Here is a 12,517-nt window from a genome sequence, read left to right on the forward strand (position 1 = left end):
GGTTCCATTCCCAGATTTCCAAGGAATCTCCATAATGCTTTCCATATTGGCTGTACCAATTTGCAGTCCCACCAGCAATGTATGAGTGTACCTTTTTCCCCACATCCTCGCCAACACTTGTTGTTGTTTGTCTTCATAATAGCTGCCATTCTGACTGGAGTGAGATGATATCTTAGAGTAATTTTGATTTGCATTTCTCTGATTGTTAGAGATGATGAGCATTTTTTCATATATTTGTTGATTGATTGTATATCCTCTTCTGAGAAGTGTCTTTTCAGGTCCTTGGCCCATTTGTTGATTAGGTTATTTGTTTTTTCAGTGCTTAGCTTTTTGAGTTCTTTATATACCCTAGAGATTAGTGCTCTATCTGATGTGTGAGGGGTAAAAATTTGCTCCCAGGATGTAGGCTCTCTGTTCACCGCACAGATTGTTTCTTTTGCTGAGAAGAAACTTTTTAGTTTGATTCCATCCCATTTATTGATTCTTGGTTTTTAATTCTTGTGCTATAGGAATCTTATTAAGGAAATTGGGGCCTAATCCCACATGATGAAGATTAGGGCCTACTTTTTCTTCTATTAGATGCAGAGTATAATGCCTTTTTATAAATTTGTTGAACACTTACTACTAGCTAAGCATTGTTCTCATCTTGAGTTCAAACATTGAACCAAGTCAGACATAGCAGTTCCCAATATTATATTAATTATTATACTGAAATTTTAATGTAAACTATGTACTCTAATCAAGTGTCCATGAAAGCTTGTAATTGAGGCCAAACTTGGAATAAATAATCATGGGACCTTTCTTTAAGGAAAGAAACTTTAAACAGCAAAATTAACGCCAAACTAATGTCATATTTTATTTCATTTTTCTGAATTTTTGAACATGTTACTTTTTTGGAATGTATTTCTACTCCTTACTGATTGAAGTAAACCTCTCTGTATACTAGGAATTAAGTTATACCTGTCATATGTAAAAAGTATTCTTCAAAGTTTTGTTAATTAGGTTTTTGATGTTCAGAAATGAATCTGGCTCTATATCATGTATTTTTTTCCACTCTATCACTTTGTTTGCTTTTTCTGACCAATACTATTTTGATTTTAATGGATTTAAATAATTTTTATATGATAATGTGTTTCTGTTTTATCAATTTTTTTCAAAATATTTCTGGCATATGTAGTTTGAAATGGCATATGTGGTTTTGATACAAAAAACAAACGTATTTGTCATATATAGTTCGGATCTAAGTGATAAAGAATAGGGGCTGCGGTTGTGGCTCAGGGGTAGAGCGCTTACCTAGCAAGTGTGAGGCCTTGGGTTCGATCCTCAGCACCACATAAAAATAAATAAATAAATAAAGGTGTTGTGTCCAACTACAACTAAAAAATAAACATTAAAAAATGATAAAGAATATGTGTCTGAAATATTTATGTATCTATCTACCTATCTATTTATCTATCTAGTTTAGATCTAAACTGTGCCAGATACAAACATTCTTTCATGTAAAATACATAATAATTACATATAAAACATATGTCCTACAAATAAACTATAGAATCATTTTATATAGGCATGGACTAAAGTCAATTGAGATGTTTATTAATATTTCATTAAATTCATAAATTAATTTGGGAAGACTTCACATCTAGGTGGGTGCAGTGGCACACACCTGTAATCCCAGTGACTTGGGTAGATGAGGCAGGAGGATGGCAAGTCCAAAGCCAGCCTCAGCAACTTAGTGAGGCCCTGAGCAACTTAGCAAGACCCTGTGTCAAAATAAAAATAAAAAAATAAAATGGATTGGGCTTGTTGCTCAGTGGTTAAGCACTGGGATTAATCCCTGGTACCAAAAGAATTCCACCTAAGAATGTAGTATCACTTTGCATCTACTTACAACTTATTTTGTGTCCTTAAATTAAGCTTACAGTCTTTTTACTTAGGTCTTGAACATTTCTTGCCAAGTTTATTTATAGCTACTTAATATTCGTTGGTGCTTTTATTCATGAGTTATTTTTTATGTTATTTAGCTATAAGCTTATTGTCATAAGCTAGTGGTTCTCAATTGAGATGATTCTTGTACCATAGAGAATATTTAAAATATCTAGAGACATATTTTTGGTCCTAATTGTACAAGGGGATACTATGGGCATCACAATGCAAACATCTTTAAATGCAGAAGACAATACTCTAAAACAAATTATTGTCTGATCCAAAATGCTAATTCTGTTGAGACTGAGAAAACCTGCATAAGAGAAAACTATTATTTTACTTTGCAATTTTTAATTTTAATACTTACAGTTTACTGAACTATCTCATTAATTTTATTTTACTCTTTATCTAGAATTATTCATGTAGACTGCAGTATCATTATTAATACATGTCCCCTTATCTCCAATATTTGAATCTCATTTTGTTTATCTGACTGTAGTGAGCAGAACTACTAAAATATTAAATAATTATGGTATCTGAAAATCATTTTGTCTCCTTCCTGTTTTTAATGGGAAAATCTCTGGTTCAAGGTTTTCTAAACAGTGTTTCACAGAAAGCGTTCCAATCAGATAGTTCCCTTTAAAGAGTATCTGTGGAAGTCCTACATATCATATCCTTCTCCATGAATGTCACATTTTTATTAGTATATTAAAGGAACACTTTAAAATGATTTTAGAGTGCAGCAGTTCCAAATCTTGTTAATACATTAAAATAAACTTCTGGAACTTTAAAAAAAATACCCCAAACTAGAGTATATTTTCAGAAATTCTGAGTTAATTGATCTCTTGTGGAATTAAGGCATCAGAAACATTTTTTAAAAATCTCTCAATGTGATTCTTATGTACGGCCTGGTTTGAAAACCATTATTTTTGCTTCTCAACATTAAACATGAAGCTGGTTGTTGGTTTGAGATAAATAATTGTAACGTGTCACGTATGATAAATTTTGCTTCTCTTTAAACAAGAGGTTTTAAAATCAGAAATGCCCATTAGCAGTTCATTTTCTATTGCTTTTAGTAAGCAATATTCTCCATGCTGTTTTCTGATCTCAGATTCTTCATTTGTAACTACTTGCTTTGGCTTCATGAATGCAATGTTCTTTTCAGTCTCTTAGAAAATAGAAACTAAACATTTTCTCATGTTTCTCCCCAAAAGACTGTGAAGAAGTATCTTTAGTCTGATTCTTGAAGTGAACCCATTTTTCTAATCTGCAGTACTTCATAAATCCATCCACATTCTTCTATTTTCTCACTTGGGAGAAATACACAGATGTGTTAGTTTATGCTTATAATGCCTGCTTAAATGGCTTTCCCACTGTAGCTTTTCTCTTGAACAAGATATAATTTGTTAGGAAGGCTACCTTCCTTCTTCACATACTCTCTGTCAGTTAGGGAGCTTGTAATGTTTTGAAAAACCAATAAAAAAGGTATATTATATTTGCTTCCTATATTTACATTTATCTGATTATTGACAAAGGTGACAAAAATATAAGTTGGAGAAATAATAGCCTTTTTAAACACATGATGTTGTGGAAACTGAATATCCACATGTAGAGGAAGAAAACTGGATTCTTATTACTCACGTTGTACAAAAGTCAAATCAAAATGGATCAAAGACTTAGGAATTATACCAGAAACATTATAACTGCTAGAAGAAAACTTCATCAAAGTAGCAGAATATAAAATTAATACCCATAAATCAATTACATTCCTATACACCAATTTTGAATCAGGTGATAGAGAAATCAGGAAAACTCTTCCATTCACAATAGCCTCAAAAAATAAAATATTTGGGAATCAAACTATCAAAAAAAAACAAAACTGAAGAAGACCTCATAAAATGGAAATATCTCCCATGTTCTTGGATAAGCAAAATTAATTTTATCAAGATGGCCATACTACCAAAAGCGTTATGCAGATTTAATGCAATTCCTATTAAGATCCCAATGATGTTCTTCACAGAAATAGAAAAAGCAGTCATGAAATTTATTTGAAAAATAAGAGGCCCAAAATAGCCAAAGCAATCCTCAGCAAGAAAAGTAATGCAGGAGGCATCACAATATAAAATCTTAAATTATACTACAGAGCAACAGTAACAAAACAACATGGTATTGGCACAAATATTGAAGACCAATGGAACAGAATAGAGGACACAGACACATACCCACATAAATACAGTTATCTCATTCTAGACAAAGTTGCCAAAAACATACACTGGAAAAAAATAGTGCTGGGCAAACTGGAAATCTATAGGTACTGGATTGAAAATGAACCCTTATGTCTCACCTGCAGAAAACTCAACTCAAAGTGGGTCAAGGACCTTGGAATTAGACCAAAGACCCTGCACACACTAAAAAAAAAAAAAAAAAGTAGACCCAACTCTCCATCACATTGGCGCTTAGGAACTGACTTCCTCAATAAGACTCCTAAAGTGTAAGAAGTGAAATCAAGAATCAATAAGTGGGATGGCATCAAACTAAATAACTTCTTCACAGCAAAGGAAACAAGAACATGAACAGAGAGCCTACAGAATAAGAGAAAAAAAATTGTCACCTGAACCTCAGATACAGCATTAATTTCCAGGATATATAAAGAACTAAAAATGAATATTCAACACCAAAAAAAAAAAAGTCAAATAACCCAATCAATAAATGGACAAAAGGAATTGAACAGGCACTTCGCAGAAGAAGAAATACGAATGGTGAATAAATATGTGAAAAAGTGTTCAGTATTCTAGCAATTATAGAAATATAAATTAAAACTACATTGAGATTTCATCTCACTTCAGTCAGAATAGCAATTACCAATAATCTAAGTAATAATAAATTTTGGTGAGGATGTAGGGAAAAAGTTCACTGATACGATGCTGGTGGGACTGCAAATTGGTGCAATACCTCTGGAAAGCAGTATGGAGATTTCTTAGAAAACATGGAATGGAACCACCATTTGACCCAGTTATCCCATTCATCTGCTTATACCTGAAGGACTTAAAAATCAGCATACTATAATGAGCAAGCCACATCAATGTTTATAGCAGCTCAATTTACAATGGCCAAGGTATGGAAACAACCGAGGTGCCCTTCAACACATGAATGGATGAAGAAAATGTGATACACACACACACACACACACACACACACATATGGAATATTACTCAGCCTTAAAGAAGAATAAAAATATGGTTTTTGCTGATAAATGGATGGAATTGGAGAATGTCATGCTGAGTGAAATAAGCGAGTCGAGGAAAGCAAAGATACCTGATTCTGGGACTGCAGATGAGAATACACAAGATAATTCTGGAGGATAAGGAAGTGATAGAGGAAGCAGGCGCTCCAGGGCGAGCGCAAAGGTCTGGAGGAGACTCTGCAAAACCTGCAAGCACGCTATGTAGAGAAGGTGCTAAGGCGAGGACGCCAGGGCCGACTGATGGAGGAATGCAAAGGCGCAGATGAGGCGGTGCTGGCCCGCGTTGAGCTGGAAAAGTTTATCGACAGTCGGATGGACGAAATCGCTTTTCTGAAAAAAGTGCACGAAGAGGAGATCGCCGAGCTGCAGGAGCAGATCCAGTATGCACAGATCTCGGTGGAGATGGACGTGTCCTCCAAGCCAGACCTCTCCTCAGCGCTCAAGGACATCCGCACGCAATATGAGAAGCTGGCCCCCAAGAGCGTGCAGAATGCTGAAGAGTGGTTCAAGAGTCGCTTCGCGGGAGAGCCCAACCAGGAACACCGAAGCGGTGCGCGCCGCCAAGGACAAGGTGTCCGACAGCCATCGCTTACTCAAGGCCAAGACCAATTGAAGCGCCGAGGTATGAACGAAGCCCTTGAGAAGCAGCTGCAGGAGCTAGAGCACAAGCAGAACGCCGACATCAGTGCTATGCAGGATACAATCAACAAAATAGAAAACGAACTGAGAACCACAAAGAGTGAAATGGCCCATTACCTAAAAGAATACCAAGACCTCCTCAACGTGAAGATGGCTTTGGATATTGAGACTGCAGCTTACAGGAAACTCTTGGAAGGCGAGGAGACCCGACTCAGTTTCACCAGCGTGGGCAGCTTAACCAGCGGCTACTCCCAAGGCTCCCTGGTCTTTGGCCGATCCGCCTATGGAGGTCTGCAGACCAGCTCCTACTTGATGTCCGCCGGCTCCTTCCCCTCTTACTACACAAGCCACGTCCAGGAAGAGCAGATCGAGGTGGAGGAGACCATGGAGGCTGCCAAGGCCAAGGAAGCCAAGGACGAGCCGCCCTCTGAAGGGGAAGCTGAAGAGGAGGAGAAGGAAAAGGAAGAGGGTGAGGAAGAGGAAGGAGCCCAGGAGGAAGAAGCTGCCAAGGAAGAATCTGAAGAAGCAAAAGAGGAAGAAGAAGGAGGAGGGAAGGTGAAGAAGGAGAAGAAACCAAAGAAGCTGAAGAGGAGGAGAAGAAAGAAGAAGGTGCTGGGGAGGAGCAAGCAACCAAGAAGAAAGAGTAAGCGCCCTTTCCCTCATTATTCCAGGAAAAATTCTCCTGAAATCAGGTCAACCTCGTCACCAACCAACCAGTTGAGTTCCAGATCCCATATGAATTAAGAAGTCAATATACGTATGATTCTGAGATGACTTAGGATGGACATTCAATGTTATGCTATGAATTTCCTCCTTATGCAGAGTATCCATTTGCTTGCAGTGTGGCTTTCTGGCTTGCTACCAGCCTGTGCATGGTCCACACTTATGAGTTCAGGATCTATGGCAATGTGAATCATTCAGATGTTTACAATAGAAACACAACATGAATAAATGAATTCACTAATGTCAATGTTAAACTTCATGGAAAATAGTCCTTTGAACCTTTGGTGGTTAGAAATTAAAGACCTTGAGTTATTGCAATAAATAGTAAGTAAAGTTACATTGAATGACATAAAAAAAGGAAGTGATAGATGTCTATCAAAAACATACAAAAGATAACCAAAAGCTCCTCCAGTGGCCAAAGTTGGATAATGACAACAAAAAATAAATAAATTCATATTCAATTATAAATTAAAGTGTCTCAGGACATATTCATATAAAATAAATGCTTAAAAATAATTAGAAACAAAGTAGACAAATATGTTTTAGAAGAATTCAAAATAATTCATGTGGGTAGTCTACCCTTAAGGATGTGAGGCATAATTCCCAAGTCCTTAAGTGTGGGATATACACAATGACTACTTTCCGAAAAGTGCATTGTTAAAGGAGGAAAGAAAAGGAATCTGACAAATATTGCCTCAGTCATGTGATCAAAGTTAACACCAAGAGTGAAAAATCACGTATCTTTGATATGATGAAATGAGAATGGTGATTTACCTCTGTGCTCTTCCTCCTAAAACCTATAACCATGGTCTAATCATTAAAAAATGGAAGAAACATCAGACAAATTTCAATTGAGGAGCAGTGTACAAAATATTGAACATTAATTCTTGAAAATGTCTAGGTCATCAAAAACAGAGAAAATCTGGAAACCTATCATAACTTATAGGAATCTAAAGAGACAATAAAGCTAAATGTAATGTGATGTCCTGGAAGAGATTCTAGAACATAAAAGGTATTATTACATAAAACTTAAAGACATATTAAAAAAGTATCTACTTGTTAATGGTGTACCAATATTGGCCCTTATTATAACAAATAAAGCAAATTAATATAAGATGTTAAAATATAGAAGAAACTATTTTAATAAATCTAACATTATTATAAAATAAAAGTTTACTTAAAGAGCATGCAAACATATTTAAATTAATACATTAGATACATAAAAATATGAGTATATAAACTAAAATATCTGAAATGACAATTACATTGAATGCGATTGATGGCAAGTTAAACCATGGCAGAAGATAAGTGAATCTGAGGAAATAGCAACAAAAAGTCTCAAAAGGAACTCAGAAGAAAAATATATTTATTTTTACAATTTCAAGAGGTCTAATGTATGTATATTTGGAATCCCTAGAAATAGAGGTGGAAATTGAATTTTTTTTAAAAAATAGCTTAAAATTTTCCATATTTACTGAAAATTATAATCCATATTGTGCATGAAGTCCAATGAAGCTCAAACAAAATAAACATGAAGATAACCACAATGAAAAAAAAAAGAAATCTTAAAAGCATCACAAAAGGGGTGTCATTCTTTGTATAAAGGAACAAATATAAAGATGACACAAGAATTCTCATGGGAAAAATGCAAGTGAAAAATCAATGAAGCAACATCTTTAAAGTACTAAAAGAAAAAAATGCTCACAAATAAGTTGAGATAATTTATTACCAGAAGACCTGAACTTCTGGAAATTTTTAGGCAGAAAGAAGATTATTCCAGATGGAAATATTGGTAGGTACAGAAGAGATTACCAAGGGGTATTTGAAAAAAACTTCTGGGGGTGATGAGTGTGTTAATTGTCTTGATAGTAGTGATCATTCTTTGGTGTATGCATGAATAATTTTTTTTCAATTATACACTTTAAATATGTGCAATTTACTGTTAAAAACACTAGTAGAATATGTTCCAATTATTGCACTTCTAAAAAATAAGAAGTGCAATCATGATATGCAACTTGATTTTTGTCTTTATATTCTAATGCTATGGTATACCCTCTCCTCTTAGTTTCAACTTTTAAAATAACCTATAGGAAACTTTTAAAATAACCTGGACTACTAAAATTTCATTATTGAAAACTATGTAAATGCTTTTAGCATTTTCAATGAAAAAGAAAAAGGTACAGATTACAAATAAGAGGTAAGACAAAGGGGCAAGAGAACTGAAGGGAAAACAAATGCTAATGTCTTGATCTTACAAAATACAAATTAAGAGATGATTGATATGTGATATAACAAGATACAAGTGTGTATCATTTGCAAAGAAAACCAATATAATATCTAAAAATAGATATATAAATATATCTGAGTACCATTTATGTGATGCAGTATAAGTAAGCTAGTTTTACCTAATTATATCAGGAAGTAAAAAGACAATGTGTAAGATTAATGACTCAATATTTACCAGTGTAAACATATTACTTGGAGACATGAAAGTAACAATCAGGAGTTAAAGTGTTTAAGATTGTTAAATTTAAAGTATTGGGCTGGAGTTGTAGCTCAGTGGTAGAGCGCTTGCTGAGCATGTGTGAGGCACTGGGTTCAATTCTCAGCACCACATATAAATAAATAAAGGTCTATCAAGAACTAATAAAATATTTTTAAAAAATTAAATTATTTAAGTACTCTGGGAGGGATATAGACTGGGGATATTTTTATATTAAACCATTTTCTGTTATTTTATTAAATTCTGTGATTTGGCTTTAAAACAGATTTTAAATGCATAAGTTTGAAAAACTCTTTTAAAAGGAAGCTAAATATGATTATCAGAAATTTATCATTATAAGCAAATGTTAACTGCTGAAATTTCTATATATAGATTGTTGGAAGGATATATTACAGCAGTGTGTTCACACATGGTGATGAATGCATTTCATATTTTTCCTTCCTCTTGAAATAGAAAAATTTGAGTCCTAAAAAGACACTGAAAACTATCATTTTAAGACTTAAAAAAGAAACTTTGATTGACAGTCCCTAAATAATTATGGACATAGTGAATGTCAGTATCCACCACTCTTCAGTGCTTTGAACATATTCCTGTAAAGCAAGAGACGATTGATGGGGCTGAAAGGCAGTTAATTTGAAATGAATAAAGGGAACTGACTGTTTGCAATAGATGTCGTTGACCTGCGAAATTCTCTGCCATAGTGTGTTACCAAGAAGAGTCATTTGCAGCTGTATTAAAACTGAATTTAGAATTTTCAATCATGTAAACTAAAGAAATAGCCTAGAGAAAATTAAGCCTTGAATGGAAATGCATCACTACATAAGTTTTTTCTGCAAAATAGCTATTAGAACATGATGCTAAATTATTATAAGATTGGATACAGAAACATTTAATTTTTCCTACAAATATATACTGTGAATACTTTATTCCCCTCCCCTCACACTTAGTCATAACATATATGGAGAGTCCCAATACAATGAGAAATTAAATATTTTTCAATCATTAACAACTATGTTTGGTAAACATAGGATACACTAACACAAATGGAGTCTAAGTATATGTATATCCTATTAGATTATCATAAGCTATTTTTAGAAGGAACATAGATATTTTCCTTATCACAACTCCCAATAAGGACACACCAAAGATGGAAAATGTGTGCTATAATTCAACTCTAATATCTCATAAACATGATTAAACTTGGCAAAATATTAATAAAATTTTATTACTAAATATGAAGGGGCAAGTTTTTTTCTCACTTCTTCAATTTGACATTATACTAGAGATTCTAGTCAAGCTAATTAAGTAAGAAAAAGAAATAAAACTATTCAGATAGAAAATGAAGATATTAAATACCTTAGTCTGTACTACTATAACAAACACCTGAGACTTGGTAGTTTAAAATGAGCAAAAATATTCTTCTCTTATTATTTAGAAAGCTGGGAAGTCCAAGATCAAGGTGCTGACAGGTTTGGTGTCTGGGGAAAACCTCTTTTCATTGGTTTCATCTAGTTGTACCCATGTGGTAGAAGAAATAGAAGGGCAAAGTGGATAAATGGTTTGTGCCCACAGAAGAAAAGCAGAGGAGAGTGAACTTACTCCCTCAAGCCTTTTTACATGGGTCTTAATTCCATTCATGAGGTCTCTACTTTCCTGAATTAATTATATCCTAAAGGTCCTACCTCTTAGTACTGTTGCACTGACCATTAAGTTTCAGCACATGAATTTTGATGACCCATTGAGAACATAGCATAAATATATCTCTATTTATAGATAACATTAAATTGTATATGAAGAATGCAAAGGAATCCATGAAAATTCTAGTAGAAATAATAAATAAGTTCAGTATGGTTATAGATCAATAATAAAAATCAATTCCATTTCTGTACACCAGTAATAAACAATCCAAAACTGAAATTAAACATAAACTACATTTACAAAGCATCAAAAATTGTTAATAAATTTCACATAAAAGTGCAGTATTTGTAAATTAAAAGCTAGAAAACATTGTTGAGATAAATCAAAGAAGACTCCAATAAATGGGAACACTTTCCATTTTCATGTGTTAGAAAACATGTGTTGGAAATCGTTCCTACATAAGTACATCTTTGTAACCCTGGAAGATACAATTTTTCAATAAAACATTAAAAACACAAATAACAATAAAAAAATAGGTAAATTATACTGCATTGAAAGTAAAATAATTTTGTTTCAAAGAACATTAATAAAATAAAGAGACAAAATGGAAGAAAATTCAGTAATTATATATCTGATGAGAGAATTTTATTAAGTATATGTAAAGAATTCTTATAACTCTATAATAATAAAACAAACAGCTCATTTAAAAATAATGAAAGGTTCTGAAAAAGTAATTATTTAAAGAGGATATACATATAGCCGACAAGCACAGGAAAAGCTGCTCAATATCATTAGTCATTAACAAAAGACAAATCAATACCGTAATGAAATGCTGCTTCATATCCACTACAATGGGTATAATCAAAAGGGCAGATAAGAATGTGTTAAAAATGTGAGAAGAAACTGGAAACATGGATTGCTGGTGTGATTATCATAGTGTTGCCACTCCAGAAAACAGTGTGGTAGTTCCTCAAATAGTAAAAACTACATATGATGTAGTTGAGAATTCTACTTCTCTGTTATACACAAGATAATGGAAAACACATTAATAAAAATACTTGTGCATGGATGTTTATGACAGTATTCTTCATGATAGCCCCAAAGCAGAAACCACACAAATGCCCAATAATTGGTGAATAAATAAAAGTTGTTTTATTTTTTTATTTTTTTTGTGTTTTTTTTATTTTTATTTTTGGTTGTTCAAAACATTACATAGTTCTTGACATATCATATTTCCTACATTTGATTCAAGTGGGTTATGAACTCCCATTTTTACCCCGTATACAGATTGCAGAATCACATCGGTTACACATCCACTTTTTTACATACTGCCATACTAGTGTCTGTTGTGTTCTGTTTTATATATACAATTGCACACTGTGCAACTATAAGAAGGAAGGAAGTCTAGATGCTATGACATAGGTGAAGTTTGAAAATATTAGGATAATTGGAAGAAACCAGTCAAAAAAATCTCCTTTTTTGACTGGTTTCTTCCAATTATCCTAATATGGGCATACAAGTATATATTTGACATACAGATTTCAAAATAACTCATTTTATGTGAAATGTTCACAATATGTAAATACACAGGGAAAGCAAATTACTAGTTATCCAGGGGGCTGGGAATGGAGCAAGTGCATGGGATTTCATCTTGAGTAATAAAAATATTCCAAATTTAGATAGTGGTGAGGTTAAACAACTCTGAATATACTAAAAAAAATGTCATTGCATGCTTTAAGATTGTGAACTCTGTGGTATATGACTTGTATCTCAATGAAGCTGTCATAAAATAATGAAGTTAATGATCAATATTTTTTATTTAGCATAGACTATATAAAAGCAAG

General features: G+C 33.5%; 1 pseudogene; it reads left to right on the plus strand.

The window, feature by feature from the left end:
* Positions 1 to 5,032: 5,032 nt before the first annotated feature.
* Positions 5,033 to 6,561, plus strand: LOC124110053 (neurofilament light polypeptide-like; annotated as a pseudogene).
* The last annotated feature ends 5,956 nt before the right edge of the window (positions 6,562 to 12,517 follow it).

This window comes from Marmota monax, unplaced genomic scaffold, assembly GCF_021218885.2.
Source record: "Marmota monax isolate L192 unplaced genomic scaffold, Marmota_monax_Labrador192_F-V1.1 WCK01_AAM20220418_F8-fsc00054, whole genome shotgun sequence".
Lineage (NCBI taxonomy): Eukaryota > Metazoa > Chordata > Mammalia > Rodentia > Sciuridae > Marmota > Marmota monax.